The sequence below is a fragment of the Scyliorhinus torazame genome, chromosome 19, assembly GCF_047496885.1.
Source record: "Scyliorhinus torazame isolate Kashiwa2021f chromosome 19, sScyTor2.1, whole genome shotgun sequence".
Classification (NCBI taxonomy): Eukaryota; Metazoa; Chordata; class Chondrichthyes; order Carcharhiniformes; family Scyliorhinidae; genus Scyliorhinus; species Scyliorhinus torazame.
In genome coordinates this window covers 84,595,224-84,611,924 of record NC_092725.1, presented here as the reverse complement: position 1 = coordinate 84,611,924, position 16,701 = coordinate 84,595,224, and the positions used below count along the sequence as shown (strand labels likewise).

The 16,701-nt window shown below is 55.5% G+C and overlaps 1 protein-coding gene across 3 annotated transcripts in view; it reads right to left on the bottom strand.

Annotated features, from left to right (window-relative positions):
- Window positions 1-16,701, bottom strand: part of LOC140396267 (polyglutamylase complex subunit TTLL1-like) — a 120,543-nt gene that overhangs the window by 35,334 nt on the left and 68,508 nt on the right. The window lies entirely within an intron of this gene.

Below are 16,701 nucleotides of genomic sequence, written 5' to 3'. Positions count from 1 at the left end.
CAGCGCCTCCCATACCATCCCCACTCGGACCTCCCCGTTATCGTTCGCCTCCAGGTACCTCTCTATGCTTCCTCGGACCCGCTCACTCACCTTCTCGTCTGCCAACAGCCCCACCTCCAAGCGCCACAACGGGCGCTGGTCCCTCTCCTCCCCCAGCTCTAAGTCGACCCAATGCGGGGCGTGACCCAAAAAGCCTATCGCAGAGTACTCGGTATCCTCTACTCTCGCTATCAGCGCCCTGCTCAAAGTAAAAAAGTCGATCTGGGAATAAGCCTTATGGACATGTGAGAAGAATGAAAATTCCCTAGCCCCCGGCCTTGCAAATCTCCAAGGGTCCACCCCTCCCATCTGGTCCATAAATCCCCTCAGCAGCTTAGCCGCCGCCGGCTTCCTACCCGTCCTAGACCTGGAGCGATCCAGTGGCTGATACAACACCGTGTTAAAGTCTCCCCCCGTTAACAGACCCCCACTTCCAAGTCTGGGATCCGACCCAACATGCGGCGCATAAAACCCGCATCGTCCCAGTTCGGGGCATACACATTGACCAGTACTACCCTCTCTCCTTGCAGCTTACCACTTACCATTACGTACCTACCGCCATTGTCTGCCACAATGCTCAACGCCTCGAATGACACCTTCTTTCCCACCAAGATCGCCACCCCTCGATTTTTGGCATCCAGCCCCGAATGAAACACCTGACTTACCCACCCTTTCCTCAGTCTTACCTGGTCTGCCACCTTCAGGTGTGTCTCCTGGAGCATAACCACATCTGCCTTCAGCCCCTTCAGGTGTGCGAACACGCGGGCCCGCTTGACCTACCCGTTCAGTCCCCTTACATTCCAGGTTATCAGCCGGATCAGGGGGCTACCCGCCCCCCTCCCCCGCCGACTAGCCATAACCCCTCCTCGGCCAGCCACGTGCCCGCACCCCACGCCCGTTCCCCACGGCGGCAGACCCCCGTCTCGACCCCCCCCCACTTGCTCCAGCTCCCCCTTGACCATAGCAGCAGCAACTCGATTCCCCCCCCGGCCAGGACCCATCCTAGCTGCTTTACTCCCCCCCTTGCACTTCCGCAAGTCAGCTGACTCCTGCTGACCCCGGCCACTCCCGCCTCTCCTTCGACTCCTCCCATTGTGTGGCACACCCTCCTCTTCCATTCCCCATCCGCAGGCTCCCCACCTCCCCTTCCATGCCAAACGCGGGATACAACCCTCGCTTCCCCGCCCCGGCCCCGCCCCCTCCAGTCTTCAGCGCGGGAAAAAGCCCGCGCTTTCCACCTGCCCGGCCCCACCACCTCTGACGCAGCTCCTTTTACAGGCCCAGTCCCCTCACCCCCGACTCGGGCCTCCCCCTCCCCCATCTCACTGCCGGCCATCCACCCCTGTTCCATTTGCTTAGCCCCCTCCAAGAGCCCCCCCGACCAACCCAACCCAAACAGTGCCAAACCCCCCCTAACCACCCTCACCGAACCAGAAAGAAAAAAGAAAACAAGAGCAGAGGACTCAAAAAGTAACATATCAACCGCAATCCCCAAACGCCCATCCCGACCCTCAATCTGTGTCCAACTTCTCGGCCTGAACAAAGACCCACGCCTCCTCCGGAGACTTAAAATAATGGTGCCGGTCCTTGTAGGTGACCCACAGTCACGCCGGCTGCAACATGCCTTACTTCACCCCCTTCCTGTGCAGCACCGCCTTCGCTCGATTGTACCCGGCCCTCCTCTTTGCCACCTCCGCACTCCAGTCCTGGTATATTCGAACCCCCGCGTTCTCCCACCTGCTGCTCCTCTCCTTCTTGGCACACCTGAGCACACACTCCCGATCAGTGAACCGATGAAACCGCACCAGCACCGCCCGCGGAGGCTCGTAAGCCTTGGGCCTCCTCGCCAGCACTCTGTAGGCCCCTTCCAGCTCCAGGGGCCCCTGGAAGGACCCCGCTCCCATCAGCGAGTTCAACATGGTGACCACATAGGCCCCCATGTCAGGCCCCTCCAGCCCCTCCGGGAGGCCCAGAATCCGCAAATTCTTCGCCTCGACCGATTCTCCATCTCCTCGAACCGCTCCTGTCATTTCTTGTGGAGCGCCTCATGCGCTTCCACCTTTACCGCCTGGCCTAAGATCTCGTCCTCGTTGTCGGAGATCTTTTGTCGGGCCTCACATAACGCCACCCCCGGGCCGTCTGTGTCTCCAGCAGCTCATCGATAGACGCCTTCATCGGCTCAAGCAGGTCCGCTTTAATCGCCCTGAAGCAGCGCTTGATAACCTCCTGTTGCTCCTGCGCCCACTGCATCCACGCTGCCTGGTCCCCGCCCGCCGCCATTTTGTCCTTCTTCCCTTGCACCTTCTTCGGGTCCACCACCACTCCTTTAGTCGCCCTGCTCCTGGTAAAAGCCATATACTGTCGGGGAACTATTGTACTCTCCTTCCCACCGTGGGAAACGTCGGAAAAATTCCATTGGGGGCCCTGAAAAGAGCCCAAAAGTCCGTTGTTTGCGGGAGCTGCCGAATGTGCGACTTAGCTCCGCATAGCCGCAACCGGAAGTCACTTCCAAACTCCTGTAGCATCAACTGCAGCGGCACTTTAGAGTCCAATTACGCAGCCATTGGGTCATGTAAAGCTCCAGGTTTAATCTACTGTCTCTGCTTGTTCCTGATGAGTAAGTTGACATCAGCCAGGGAAGTTGCAATTGATTTTGGTGTTTTTTTTTTATTCGTCCATGGGATGTGGACATCGCTGGATGCGCCAGCTTTTATTGCCCATCCCAGGGGGCAGTTAAGAGTCAACCACATTGCTGTGGGTCTGGAGTCACATGTAGGCCAGACCGGGTAAGGACGGCAGATCTCCTTCCCTAAAGGACATTGGTGAGCCAGATGGGTTTTTACAACAATCAACAATGGTTTGAGCATTAGACTTTTAATTTTAGATTTATTGAATTCAAATGTGACCATCTGCAGTGGTGGGATTGAACCTGGGTCCCAAGAGCATTACTCTGGGGCTCTGGTTTACTATTCCAGTGACAATACCACTAGGTCACCGTCTCCCCACAATTACTGTACTAAGAATAGAGAGAAAATGACTTGTATTAGCTCTTGCTTCTAATTGTTATCCAGTGATCTCTGCAGGAAGTAAGATTGTTTGCTTGCTGGGTAGAGAGGTCAGGTTGATTGTGAAAAAATGAATAGCGCACATATAGAAGGTAGCCGTATGGTCATGGAGGGATAGAGGACTCCCAGTAAATATGCAATAAAACCTTACCTTCTGGGGAGGAGTTAAAAACTGAACTTGGAGTTTAGAAGAATGTGAGGTCACTTTATTGAGACCTATAGGACGCAATTCTCCGGCCTCATTACTCTCTCGCTCGAGCGAAACGAGGCTGGTGAATAGCGGGAGAGGCCAAAATTGAGACCTGTTCCAGGCACCAAACAGTTTGCCATGCAACTGCCAGCTTCCCGAGGCGAAATCAGGATCTCGCCATAGTGTGGAGAGAAACCAATTATTTCCATACAATTAACATAAGCGGGGCAGCACGATGATGCAGTGGTTAGCACTGCTGCCTTATGGCGTTGAAGACCCGGGTTCAATCCCAGCCCGAGTTACTGTCCATGTGGAGTTGGCACATTCTCCCCATGTCTGTGTGGGTCTCAACCGCACAACCCAAAGATGTGCGGGGTAGGTGGATTGGCCACGCTAAATTGCCCCTTAATTGAAAAAATCAATTGGGTACTCTCAATTTATAAAAAATAAAAATAAAAAAAACAATTAACAGGAGCGACCCCATATACAAAGGCCTGCCGTTATTCATCGGCCTCCCCAAGAAGTGGTCACGCTGGCGCCGATTAGTACTCCTTTTGAAAAATGTGAACCTGGCGCAAGGGCTTGAGGGGTCGGTGGCAATGGTGAGGTGGAGGGGGTGCTAGCGGAGCAACTGCATGTGGCACCAGCATGCCAACCCCTGGAGGGCATAATCTTAGAGTAAGCAGTTGTCCATTTAAGACAGAAATTAGAAGAAAGTTCTGCTCTGAGAGGATAGTAAATCTGTGCAATTCTTTACCACAGAGGCTGGGTCATTGGGAATGTTCAAGGCTGCATTAGACAGATTTTTAATCAGTATGGGAATCAAGGGTTATGGGCATAAGGTGGGAAAGTGGAGTTGAGGATTATCATTTCAGATCGGTCATGATCTCATTGAATGGCGGGGCAGTCTTGATAGGCCGAATGGCCTATTTATGCTCCAAACTCTTGTGGTCTTATGAAAATAATTCAATAAAAATAATACATCTTAACAAAATACCTCCAGGAAAGCATCAATTTGTATTTAGATCTGATGACTTTTTTTCTTTGCATCAAATAATATTGAAAAGTTGAGTTTTCTTCCATAAACAGAAAACCAAATTAACAGCTGCTGTTCCATAAATACATTGTACCCCGAAAGTGGCCAGTCATTATTCACTTAAAAAGAAAATGGGCGGGATGCTCTGATCCTGAGGGTAAGTGTTGACGCCGTCAGCAATTCCGGTCCCTAAAGGGGGCCAGCAGGGCGCTGGAGCGGTTGACGCCACTCCAGTTGCTGATCCGGCCGTGAAATTGGCGCCGTGGGATGTGCAGTGGATCTGGTGCGAACCCGCGCATGCGCAGTCCCACCGGCGCAATTTCCGCGAATGCGCGGTGTCTCCCTTGTCCGCGCCGGACCCGACCCAACACGGCGCAGGGGTGCAGGCGCCGGCGCAGAGGAAAGGAGGCCGGGAGACAGAGAGGCCGGCCCACCAATCGGTGGGCCCCAATTGTGGGCGAGGCCATGCCGCTCCAGCTGCTGATCCTGGCGTGAACTGGGCGCCGGGGGGGCCCATGCATGCGCAGTGGCACCGGCGCCAACGTGCGCATGCACAGTGGTTCCCTTCAATGTGCCGGCCCCGACGTAACATGGCGCAGAGCTACAGGGGCTGGCGCGGAAAAAAAGGAGGCCCCCAGCCAGAGAGGCCGGCCCGCTGATCGGTGGGCCCCGATCGTGGGCCAGGCCACATCGGGCCCCCCCCCCCCCGGGGTCGGACCCCCTCCCCCACCACAGGCCGCCCCTTCCATGCCGAGGTCCCTCCGGCTGAGAGCAGGTGTGAACGGTGCCGGCGGGACTCGTTTTTTTTTACAACTGCCGCTCGACCCATCCCGGGCCGAGAGTCGGCAGGGAGGCCGCGTAGAGCGGCCCCCGACCGGCGCCGTGCCAACCACGCTGGCGCCAATAGCAAGATTTGCACCGGTCGCGTGGATTCTCCGGCCCGGCTCGGACTGAGAGAATCCCGCCCATAAAGTTTGACCCGCTACATAAAGGATATTAAACTACGGGGAACAAACAGCGCTGGAATAGAAAACTACAGTTACGATGACAAACTTGAGATATTTGAGTGTTGCATTTTTGATAGGGTAAATTGAGAAAGACCTTTTCATTTGGTTGGACAGGTAGAGGTGAAGGGCCATCAATTTAAAATTGTCACTAAAATAATGAGGAGGGAGATCACAAGAAATTGGGATCAAATATCAAATCTGATGAACATAAGAAATAGGAGTAGGAGCAGACTGCTTCACCAGTCAATGTGATCATGGCTGATGTTGGGTTTCAACCCCACTTTCCTGCCCACTTCCCATACCCTTTGATTCCCTGAGACAACAGACATCAGTCTATCCCAGCCTTAAATATAATTATGATGGTGCATCCATAACACTCTGGGGCAGAAAAAAGTTTCACAAATCCTTTGAGTGAAGCGATTTCTCCTAATCTCCTAATCTGATTCCATATCCTGAAACTCTGCCACCTCGTTCTAGATCCCCCAGCCAGGGAAAACAACCTCTCAGTCTACCCTGTCAAGCCCCTTCATAATGCTGAATGCTTCTGCTCATTCTTCTAAACTCCAGGGAATACGAACCCAATTTACTCAGTGTGTCATCACTGGATAACCTTCTCAACCCAGCAAACCTTTTCTGTACTCTTTCCAATGCAAATATATGTTTCCTTAAATATGGAAATCAAAACTGCATACAAGGTTCCAGATCATGGGCGTCATTCTCCGACCCCCCGCCGGGTCGGAGAATGGCCGTTGGCCGCCGTGAATCCCGCCCCCGCCCCCGCCGAAGTCTCCGAATGGAGAAAAGTCGGCGGGGCGTTAATGGCGCCGCTGCCGCGGAGAATGTCACCGGTCTGCGCAAGGCAGCCGATTTTCGGCCTGCCGATATTCTCCCTTCCGGATGGGCCGAAGTCCCGTCGACGTGATGACCGTTCACGTCGACGTCAATCAAACCTCCTTTTCATCGGCGTGACCTGGTGCTCCAGGCTCACGCCGACCAGCGAGGAGGTGAGTGACGGCCTGGGGGGTTGGCTCTGGGCAGGAAATGGCGTGGCCGCAGACTGATTGCGTGAGGAGAGGTGTGTCTCGGCTTGTGTGTGTGTGTGTGCGGCGGGGGGTGGGGGGGAGGGGGGGGTGGTTAGAGTAGGCTGGGCTCCGGGGGAGTGCCGGGAGGGGGTCCGTGCCGGGGTGGAGGTTGGGGGGGGGGGTCCGTGCCGGGGTGGAGGTTGGGGGGGGGGTCTGTGCCGGGGTGGAGGTTGGGGGTTGGGGGGGGGTCCGTGCTGGGGTGGAGGTTGGGGGCTGGGGTCCGTGCCGGGGTGGAGGTTGGGGGTTGGGGGGGTCCGTGCCGGGGTGGAGGTTGGGGGGGGGTCCATGCCGGGGTGGAGGTTGGGGGTTGGGGGGGGGTCCGTGCCGGGGTGGAGGTGGGGGGGGGGTCCGTGCCGGGGTGGAGGTTGGGGGTTGGGGGGGGGTCCGTGCTGGGGTGGAGGTTGGGGAGGGGGTCCGTGCCGGGGTGGAGGTTGGGGGGGGGGTCCGTGCCGGGGTGGAGGTTGGGGGGGGGGTCCGTGCCGGGGTGGAGGTTGGGGGTTGGGGGGGGTCCGTGCTGGGGTGGAGGTTGGGGGTTGGGGTCCGTGCCGGGGTGGAGGTTGGGGGTTGGGGGGGTCCGTGCCGGGGTGGAGGTTGGGGGGGGGGTCCATGCCGGGGTGGAGGTTGGGGGTTGGGGTCCGTGCCGGGGTGGGTGATGGGAGGGCAAATGAGTTGGTCCACCTGGCCAGGTGCCAGCCTCCAACAGTTGGACCCATGCGGTCCATGCCACCTGGCTGGGGGGAGGAGGGGATATGGGCAATGATGACATGTCGTCGTTCCCCTCCCCCCCACCAGGCCGTCATGTTTTCAGACCATCCAGCGATCTTGGCCGCCGTGGTGGCAGCCGCTCATGTCTATGTTGCCCTGGATGAGGAGGAGGAGGAGGAGGAGGAGCGTGCCAGAGAGGCGGCGCATGCTGCCGCAGAGGGGCAGGCGGCAGCCGCCCAGGCTGGAGGGACACCTGACCGACAGGACGAGGAGGGGGAGGAGGACGTCGCGGCCCCACGGCAACGGAGGCACCCGAGGGCGCCCCGTGTGTACCGGCCCCGGCAGTCATACCAGGACCTCACGGACCGGGAATGCAGGAGGAGACTCCGGATGAGCCGGGAAACCGTGGCACACATCTGCCACCTGCTGGCACACCTGTCACCGCGTGGCACTGGCGGGGGACACCCTCTCCCCGTGTCCGTCAAGGTTACGGTGGCCCTGAACTTTTATGCAACGGGGTCATTCCAGGCACCGAGTGGGGACCTGTCCGGCATATCGCAGACATCGGTGCATCGGTGCATCCGGGCAGTGACAGATGCCCTTTATGCCATGGCGCACCGCTACATCCGCTTCCCCGTGGACCGGGCCAGCCAAGATGCCCGGGCCGTGGGCTTCTCTGCCGTTGCCGGGTTCCCCATGGTCCAGGGCGCGATCGATGGGATGCACGTCGCCGTGCGGCCACCTGCAGATAACAGGGCCGTGTTCACTAATAGGAAGGGGACCTATTCAATGAACGTACAGGTGGTCTGCGACCACCGCATGATGATCCTGCACGTCTGCGCCCATCACCCAGGCAGTGTACACGACTCATTCGTGTTGTCGCGGTCATCCATCCCCGGCATGTACGAGGGACGCCATCCCCGGCTGAGGGGCTGGTTGCTGGGCGACAGGGGCTACCCATTGCGATCGTGGCTGATGACGCCTATACGGAGGCCACGCAATGAGGCGGAGAACCGCTACAATGATGCCCATGTAGCGACAAGGGGAGTGATCGAGAGGTGCTTTGGCGTGCTGAAGATGCGTTTCAGGTGCCTGGACCTCTCTGGGGGCGCCCTCCAGTATCGGTCAGATAGGGTCGGCCGCATCATTGTGGTGTGCTGCGTCCTGCACAACATAGCCCAGCAGAGGGGCGATGTGCCGCAGGCAGAGGAGGGCGGAGTGGAGGAGCAGCAGGAAGAGGCCCAGTCCTCCCCAGATGAGGGGGATGGGGGCAATGGTCAGGGCAGACGGGGTAGACACAGGCGGGTGGCTGTCCACCGTTACCGGCTGGCCCAGCGGGCACGGGACAGACTGATAGACGCCCGCTTCACTGACTAGATGGGCGTGGGAATCGGGTAGTATGGCCACAGACCGCACACCATGACAACAGCCGACCACCCACACCCCCCACCCATCCACCCACCCAGCACCCTCACCCCCCTCCCCAACCCCACACACCCCACCCGCATGCACACCACCCCCCCACCCCCAATTGCCGATCCACCGGCGGCACAACGGGCCGGGCTCACCCAGTTGCGGGTGGACGCGTGTCTATCGCAGGCCATGGAGAATGATGACAACCCGCCTCCGATGAGCTCCTGGCTCTACATCGTTGGACTATGTCTGACCCATGGCCACAGTACCACCATCCACCCGGACCATCCCTGCATGCGGCTATGACACTTCAGCGCACGGTCCCGTCCTCTGCCCGGGGGATGTTGATGGCGGCCCAGGGGGAAGGGGGCAGACTCACCTGGGGCTGAGGTAAGACCACCCCTCACACACACACTTGCGCTCAACGTACATGACACCCCCGCACACTTTGGACAGAGCACAAAGGCAGCTTCGGTAGGTGTAACATTGACTTTAATAACCAAAGGAGTTCATGCACGTGCCCTAGCCCCTAAAACTCATCTGTGCCCTGCACCCGTGCCAACTTACTCAGTGTCTAATTGTTTGGCCTTACGGGCCCTTTGACTACGTCTACGTGGTTCCCCAGACGGTACAGCAGAACTGGAGGTGGACTCCTGTGATTCCTGCCCTCTGACACTGGATCCCTTTGGCGGCCGTTTCCTGGGGCGTCCTGGCCTAGATGGGCCAGGCTGCGGCCCGGGCGACTGGGATGGCGAGCTGCCAGCCTGTCCTGCCCGTTGCCCACCCGATGCACCTGGGACGGAAGGGGGGGAGTCCGAGGTGTCGCGGTGTACCGGGACCTCCCCTACAGAGGGAGCCGGGATGGACCACACCACCTCCTCCTCCCTCGGGGTGCCCGATGGCCCCCAGGCCTCTACATGGGTGGGGGATGCGAACGGACTGGCCATCCGACGCGCCCCCGACATCTGGCGCTGCCAGTCCTGGAGGCCCGTGCTGGTATCGACAGGGGTCTGCAGGTTTGCAGCCATGGAGCCCAGTGGGTTGTCGAACCCTGTCTGCGACAGTGCGACGCCAGCTCGCACATGGCCACTGGCGCCGATGCCCTCAGCGATGGCCTGCTGAGACTGGGCCATGGCCTGCAGAGACTGGGCCATGGCCTGCAGAGACTGGGCTATGGCCTGCTGAGACTGGGCCATGGCCTGCTGAAACTGGGCCATGGCCTGCTGAGACTGGGCTATGGCGTTGAGCGCCTCTGCCATCTGGCGCTGGCACTGGCTCATGGCCTCCTGTGAGAGGGCAGCCATTTCCTGGGCCACAGACGCCGCCTGCACGGAAGGCCCCAGGCCTCGCAAACCGTTCCCCATGTCTGACACCGTCGCACCCATTGCCTCCACCGCGGACGCCACCCGTGCGGTGTCAGCCTGGGTGGCACGCATGACCGGGACCACTCCCAGCTCCTGGACGCGGGTGGACTCCTCCACCTGCGACCGCAGCCGCCGCAAGCCACCCGTCACCCTATTCGCTCGTCTCCGTGTCGGTGGTTGCATTGAATCTATGTGTGGGTGTGGTAACTGCAGGAACCCGGGATCCATCTGGGCGGCAGATGTTCGCTTGGCCTGGGCTGCCCTCCGACCGCCCGGTCCCTCTGCTGCTCCTACCTCCACCTGCTGTACCGGGACGGCTGTGTTGTGCGCACCAGTGAGTGTAGCAGACGCCTCATCACAAAGTGCCCAACCGAGGTGAGTGTTTCTGCGATGGTGGAGGGTGTTGGTGACAGCAGTGGCGATGTGTCGTGCTCTTCGTCCCACTCTGAGTCCATGGCACTTTGGGGTGGGGGTTCGTCTCCACCCATCCACTCTGAGTCACTGTCCGGTATTTCGTCTTCCCGGGTAAGGGTGTCCTGGGTAGTGCTGTCCCGGGTAGTGCTGTCCCGGGTAGTGGTGTCCCGGGTAGGGGTGTCCCGCGTAGGGGTGTCCTGGATAGTGGTGTCCTGGGTAGTGGTGTCCTGGCTCGGATGTGACGGGGGCCTGTGGCTGCCCCCCTCATCGCTGGGTGGTCGCTCCCGCACGTGACGGGGGTGTCGTCTCCCTGTTGCTCCAGGTCTCTCCGTCTCCCGTGGTGTGCGAGGGGCATCCTGCGGGCGTCGCATGCTGGAGGGTCCGGGTCTCTCCGTCTCCCGTGGTCTCCGAGGGGCATCCTGCGGGCGTCGCATGCTGGAGGGTTCGGGTCTCTCCGTCTCCCGTGGTCTCCGAGGGGCATCCTGCGGGCGGTCTGCATCTGTGGGGATGGGTGCCTGGACGTTTGGTCCTGCGATACACAATGAAGCATGCATGGTTAGACATCAGGCAGTGATCAGGTGATACGGGGGAGGGGGATATAGGGGAGGGGGGATATGGGGACGGGCTGTTGGTGGCTCACTTGCTCGTGGGGCCCCGACCTCTGCATCAGCAACCTCCCGGTCCTCAGGTCCGCCAGCCAGTTCCAGGACCCTTTCCTCGTGTACGGTCAGTGGCCTCTCATCAGCGGGCCCTCCTCCAGTCCTCACATGCTCCCTATTGTTGTGTGCGCGCTTCTCCTGGGGGGGGGGGGGGGGGGGGGTGGTGGTGGCAGGGGTAAAAGGCAACAGTGTTAGGCAGGTATATGAATGCACGCCATCGGTTGCGCGTGCATTGCAGAGGTTAAGGTTAGGGCTGGATTCACTTGGGGATATGGGGGAGGGGGGGATATGGGGGATATGGGGGAGGGGGGATATGGGGGATATGGGGGAGGGGGGATATGGGGGAGGGGGGAATATGGGGGATATGGGGAGGGGGATATGGGGGAGGGGGGAATATGGGGGATATGGGGGAGGGGGGGATATGGGGGCGGGGGGATATGGGGGAGGGGGGATTTGGGGGAGGGGGGATATGGGGGATATGGGGGAGGGGGGATATGGGGGAGGGGGGATATGGGGGAGGGGGGATATGGGGGATATCGGGAGGGGGGGATATGGGGGATATGGGGGAGGCTCACCCTGCCTGCTCTGACGAGGTCGTTCACCTTCTTGTGGCACTGGGTGCCTGTCCGTGGTGTTAGGGCCACAGCGGTGACGGCCTCTGCCACCTCCCTCCACAGACGCCGGCTGTGGCGTGGGGCAACTCTGCGGCTGTGCCCGGGATACAGGGCGTCCCTCCTCTGCTCCACCGCGTCCAGGAGCGCCTCCACATCGCGTGACTCGAACCTCGGGGCTGAGCGACGGCCAGCCATCAAGTCGGGTGTTGCGGTCGGCTGTTCCGGTCGGGTGGGGGGGAGCTGCGCGGCCTTATGAGCCATCACGCCGTGCAGCGCGTATGACGCTGCACGGCGTGAACCACTGCGCAAGCGCGGATCCCGTTACGTCGCTGCTAGCCCATTTCGGGCCGCAGACTATCGGCCCATTTTTATGACGTGACGCAAGTGGGATTTGCGCCGTTTTTTGCGCCGAGCGGCGGACTTTCCACCGATAATGGAGAATTTCGCCCACAGTCTCACCAAAGCTTTGTATAATTGTAGCTAGACTTCTTTATTCTTATACTCCAATCGTCTGCAGTAAAGGCCAAAATGCTATCTGCTTTCCGAATTGCTGTACCTGTATACCAACCTTTTGTGTTCTACTTATGGTACAAGCAGCATATATTAATGGATCTATACCAAGGTGTTTTGAAAATCTTATAGGCATGTAATTTCTCTTTGGTGGCAGTGTAAAAGGGCAATATTGTATTGGCCCCTTTTTTTAATACCCACTGCCTAAAATTGAATTCCATTCAACCCACTTGGAACCATAGAACCACAGAATCCTTGCAGTGCAGAAGGAGGACATTCAGCCTGCACCAGCCCTTGGAAAGAGCACCCTACTTAAGGCCTTGCCTGCACTCTATCCCCACCTAACCTTTTGGACACCTAAGGGGCAATTTTCAATGGCCAATCCACCGAACCTGCACACCTTTGGACTGTGGGAGGTAACTGGAGCACCCGGAGAAAACCCATGCGGACACTGGGAGAAAGTGCAAACTCCACACAGACAGTTACCGAGCCGGAATGGAACCCGGAGTCCCTGGAGCTGGGAGGCAGCAGTGCTAACCACTGTGATACTGTGCCGTCCCTAACCTGAATCAAACAGTGGGCTGTGTGTGTAACTGGTGACCAATGCGATACCACACGTTCTGCACTACCACCCTAGATAAATCTTTCCTTCAATATTTTTCCTTTCAGGTGACAAAGCAGATGGACATAAACTGCAGTTAAAATTTTTACATTTTTGAAAGTTCATTTGTGCAATGAAAATATTAAGTTAACAAAATAAGTAAACTTTCTACAAGCCTCAATTAGTCTACTAGTTATAACTCCCAGTTAGTACGATGTAAACTGCAAGTTGGAATTTGACTAGTTCTGTGCTCTAACTGAAACATATGAAAATCATAAGTAAATGCTACTCTACTGCAGTATGGGCATTCAGCAATGGCAAATCTTATCTGTTAGGCAAATGGTGGTGTGAGATGAAATTTATGCATGACAGCCTTATGTATTTGGAAAAGATAGTTCCAAAGGCTCAGCACATATACAAAATACAAGGCAAATAACACTTTTTTTAGTTGATTTTTATCTGATGAAATTTGCACTCACTAAAATATACGTTCCTAAATTGACATAATTTCAAAAGACTTATTAAGATTACAGAGTTTAAGTTTCATTTTCCTTGAAATAGTTTATCAATCATGTTAAGACTTATCTAGATAGCAAATACACAAGATTTGCAGATAAATTAGCAATATGCAAAAAAAAGATCGAGTGGCTTTATTTAGCCAAAGACAGATGGGGATTAAAGTAAAGTGGCGCAGAAGGTTCAAGCTTTCTACACTGCCATATTTTTGACTTTTTTCTGGATGAGTATGTTCTTAATCCAACATAGAAGGAGGCAGTGCTGAACTGGATTTAGAGAGGAATGGAAGGATGGAAGGAAGGTTGAACTTACATTTATATAGCATAATTGGTGGATTTTAAAAAACACTGAACACTGAAGGAAGTCAGAGAGGATCTGACTTTAATCTTTCAGACATGCTAGGAGATGAAAGTTATGTCAGAAAACTGGAATATTAGGCAGAATACTCCCCTCCAGCCCATGGCGGGTTACGTGGTGGGCAGGGCCAGAAAATTCAGAGAAAGACCAAATATCGGAAGCCCGCCAGCAGGAAAAGAGTTCGGAATTTTACCGTCACCACATTTATTTTTATTTTTTTTAAATTAAAAAAAAAAAAATTTAGCGTACCCAATTCATTTTTTCCAATTAAGGGGCAATTTAGCGTGGCCAATCCACCTACCTTGCACATCTTTGGGTTGTGGGGGAGAAACCCACATAAACACGGGGAGAATGCCCTCACCACATTTATGACGATGAATGGGGGTTCAGGTTTCCCGCTGATCCATCGCGGGAATGCCATTTGCATGCATTACCATGTCTTGAATTTAAAACGCTACTCGCCAAAATCATGTAGCCCCTCCCAATCTAGCGCTACATCAGCAGGAAATTAGACTGGTCTGAAACATGTTTGGAAATAAGAGGCATGCATCGATCAGCCACACTCGCTCCTGATTTTGAGGTGGGGGACAACATTCAAAGCCTACCTGAAGCAATGCCGCTCTGGGTTCTCACCAAAGCCAGTGAGACACTACACTGGAGGCCATGTCGACTTGCTTCCCTCACTGGCTTCCTCCATTGTTCAGGAGGGTGTTACCCAGGGGCTCATGTAGGGCAGTGAACTAGACAAAGGCCGGCATTGCGACTGGGGTGGGGGAAAGGAGTAAAGAGAAATGGGGACAATAGGCAAAAGTGGGATTAAAGGAGGGGGAGAAATGATGGCAGGCAGAGGGGAGACGGAGGGTGGGGAAGGTGGAATCCAACATTAAAGACTCCAACACAGATAGAGTAGGAGGTAGAATGGGAACAGAACTACACAAATTGGAGAGGATGCATGCAGACTGCAGAATTTGAGGGGGACTTATATTAGTATGGCACAAGAGGGTAAAGCTTGCACAGAGACTCAAGGAGGTGAAAGGGCGAAGGGCAAAGACCCAAAGAAGGTTAGGGGGGAAAGAACACTGTGTTGTCAGCAGTCAAGAAGGAATGGGGGGACTAAGGGAACGACCGATGCAGTCCCTGGTCTGGGGCCAAGAGGTTGGAGTGAGAGATTAAAGGCAATCCAGGAACTTTGCAGGCCATACTACAGGGATATGCATGGCTTACACATCGTAGTCAAGCTCCATGAAGAGAGAAGGTTGTCTGCTCAATGAGGATAAAGTATAACTTGGTGTGCAGGGCACGGTCATGGTTTTGCCTGGCTTAGTACTGGGCTGCAAATGGGATGGTCAGTGTTAGGCGAGGCATCTGCAGCCTGTAAAATGGGAAAAGGCCATAGAAAGGTGGGTATTTATAACATTCCTGGGCGAGGCGATCTCCTCTGTAGGGACCATGCATGCAGCCTCGGGATGGAGAGGAGTGAGGACCACAATGGGCATGTGGGCATCAACAGTGATGAGTTCAGGTGGGACGGATGGAATATCGATCACAATGACTAAGGGATCCAGGATTATTGGGGTAGGCTCGAGAACAATGGGAGGGAGCTCTACCTTCACACCAGGCAGAGGCTTCTGCTAGGTTGGAAGTTGGCAGCACCACCCAGGGCCTACGAATGGCTCTCTGATCTGGCTGAGTTCTGAAGCTACAAAAAATAAAAGGGGGTCCAAGGAGAGAGTCCACGGCACATGGAAAATAAACTGGGAAAATAGACTGATCTGCCCTCCCACGAGAAGAGAACTCAAGGGAGGAACGGGACCCCCCCCCCCCCTCCCCCCCCCCCCCCTCCCTCCACCCTTCAAGATACTGTATAAACACTATTGTAAATAATGTAAAATAGTACTGGGACCTCCATCAAGTACATGGTGACAGCATGAAAAATGAAAATCGCTTATTGTCACAAGTAGGCTTTAAATGAAGTTACTGTGAAAAGCCCCTAGTCGCCACATTCCGGCACCTGTTCGGGGAGGCTGGTATGGGAATTGGACCGTGCTGTTGGCCTACTTTGGTCTGCTTTCTAAGCCAGCGATTTAGCCCTGTGCTAAACCAGCCCCTCATGGGTCTCATGTTTTGTCGTTTTTATTGTGTCAACTATTATTACCGTTGTTCTTGTATTATTCTTTGTCTGCAAAGCTCAGTTTTTGGTATTAAATTCAAATACAAATAAAAAATGATTCAATGGGACCGGTTCATTGGGACGATCAGCGGCAAATCCTTTAGCGGTTGTAATGACTTAGGCCAGGCCTTTGAGATTGGCCAATTAGAATACGAGTTCCCTGATTAGTGGCCCAATCAGGTGTAGACAGCAGACTGAATGGTCATGGTTGTTCAGCTGTTGGGTTTGTAAATAAAAGGAATTCTGGTGATGGGACTTCTGCCTCCGTGGACATATTACAGTGGCGACGAGGTAAACATAATGACCCGAAGAAACCTGCTCGTCAGCAGCTGCCGCATATTGAGGGTAAGCCACTGACAGGCAAAATGCCTTTATTCGGAAAGTTGGAAGACTGGGCCCAATATTTCGAGCGGATGAAGTACTTCTTTAGAGCAAACGATATAATTCCGGAAGGAAAGCAATGGGTCATTCTGCTGACCGCGTGTTGTAAGACTTCGTACCGCGTGTGGGCCAGCAGCCTTTGCCATGATGTACAGTCTCACTTTTCCGGAGGCACCGGACACGAAAACTTTCAAGGAATTGACAGACTTAGTAAAAGAGTACTATGGCCCTGAGCCACCTCTAATCCTGCGAAGGTACCGGGGCTTTACTCAGCATTCCGAGACACTGGGGAGTCAGTTACAAACTTTTTAACAAGATTAAGGTGATTAGCAGAGGCTTGAGAATTTGGCCTGACGCTAAATGAGATGCTCCGAGACTGTTTGGTATGCAGAATAAATAACATAGCAATACAGAAACGTCTGTTAGCAGAGGCCGAGCTGGATTGCAAACAAACATTGCAGCTGGCTTTGTCCTTAGAAAAAGCGGCAAGCGGAGCGCATGAGTTACAGGGTACTCCGATAGAGGTAGACGCCCATACCAGTGAAACTGAATTAAGGAACTACCGCTGGGGGATAGGC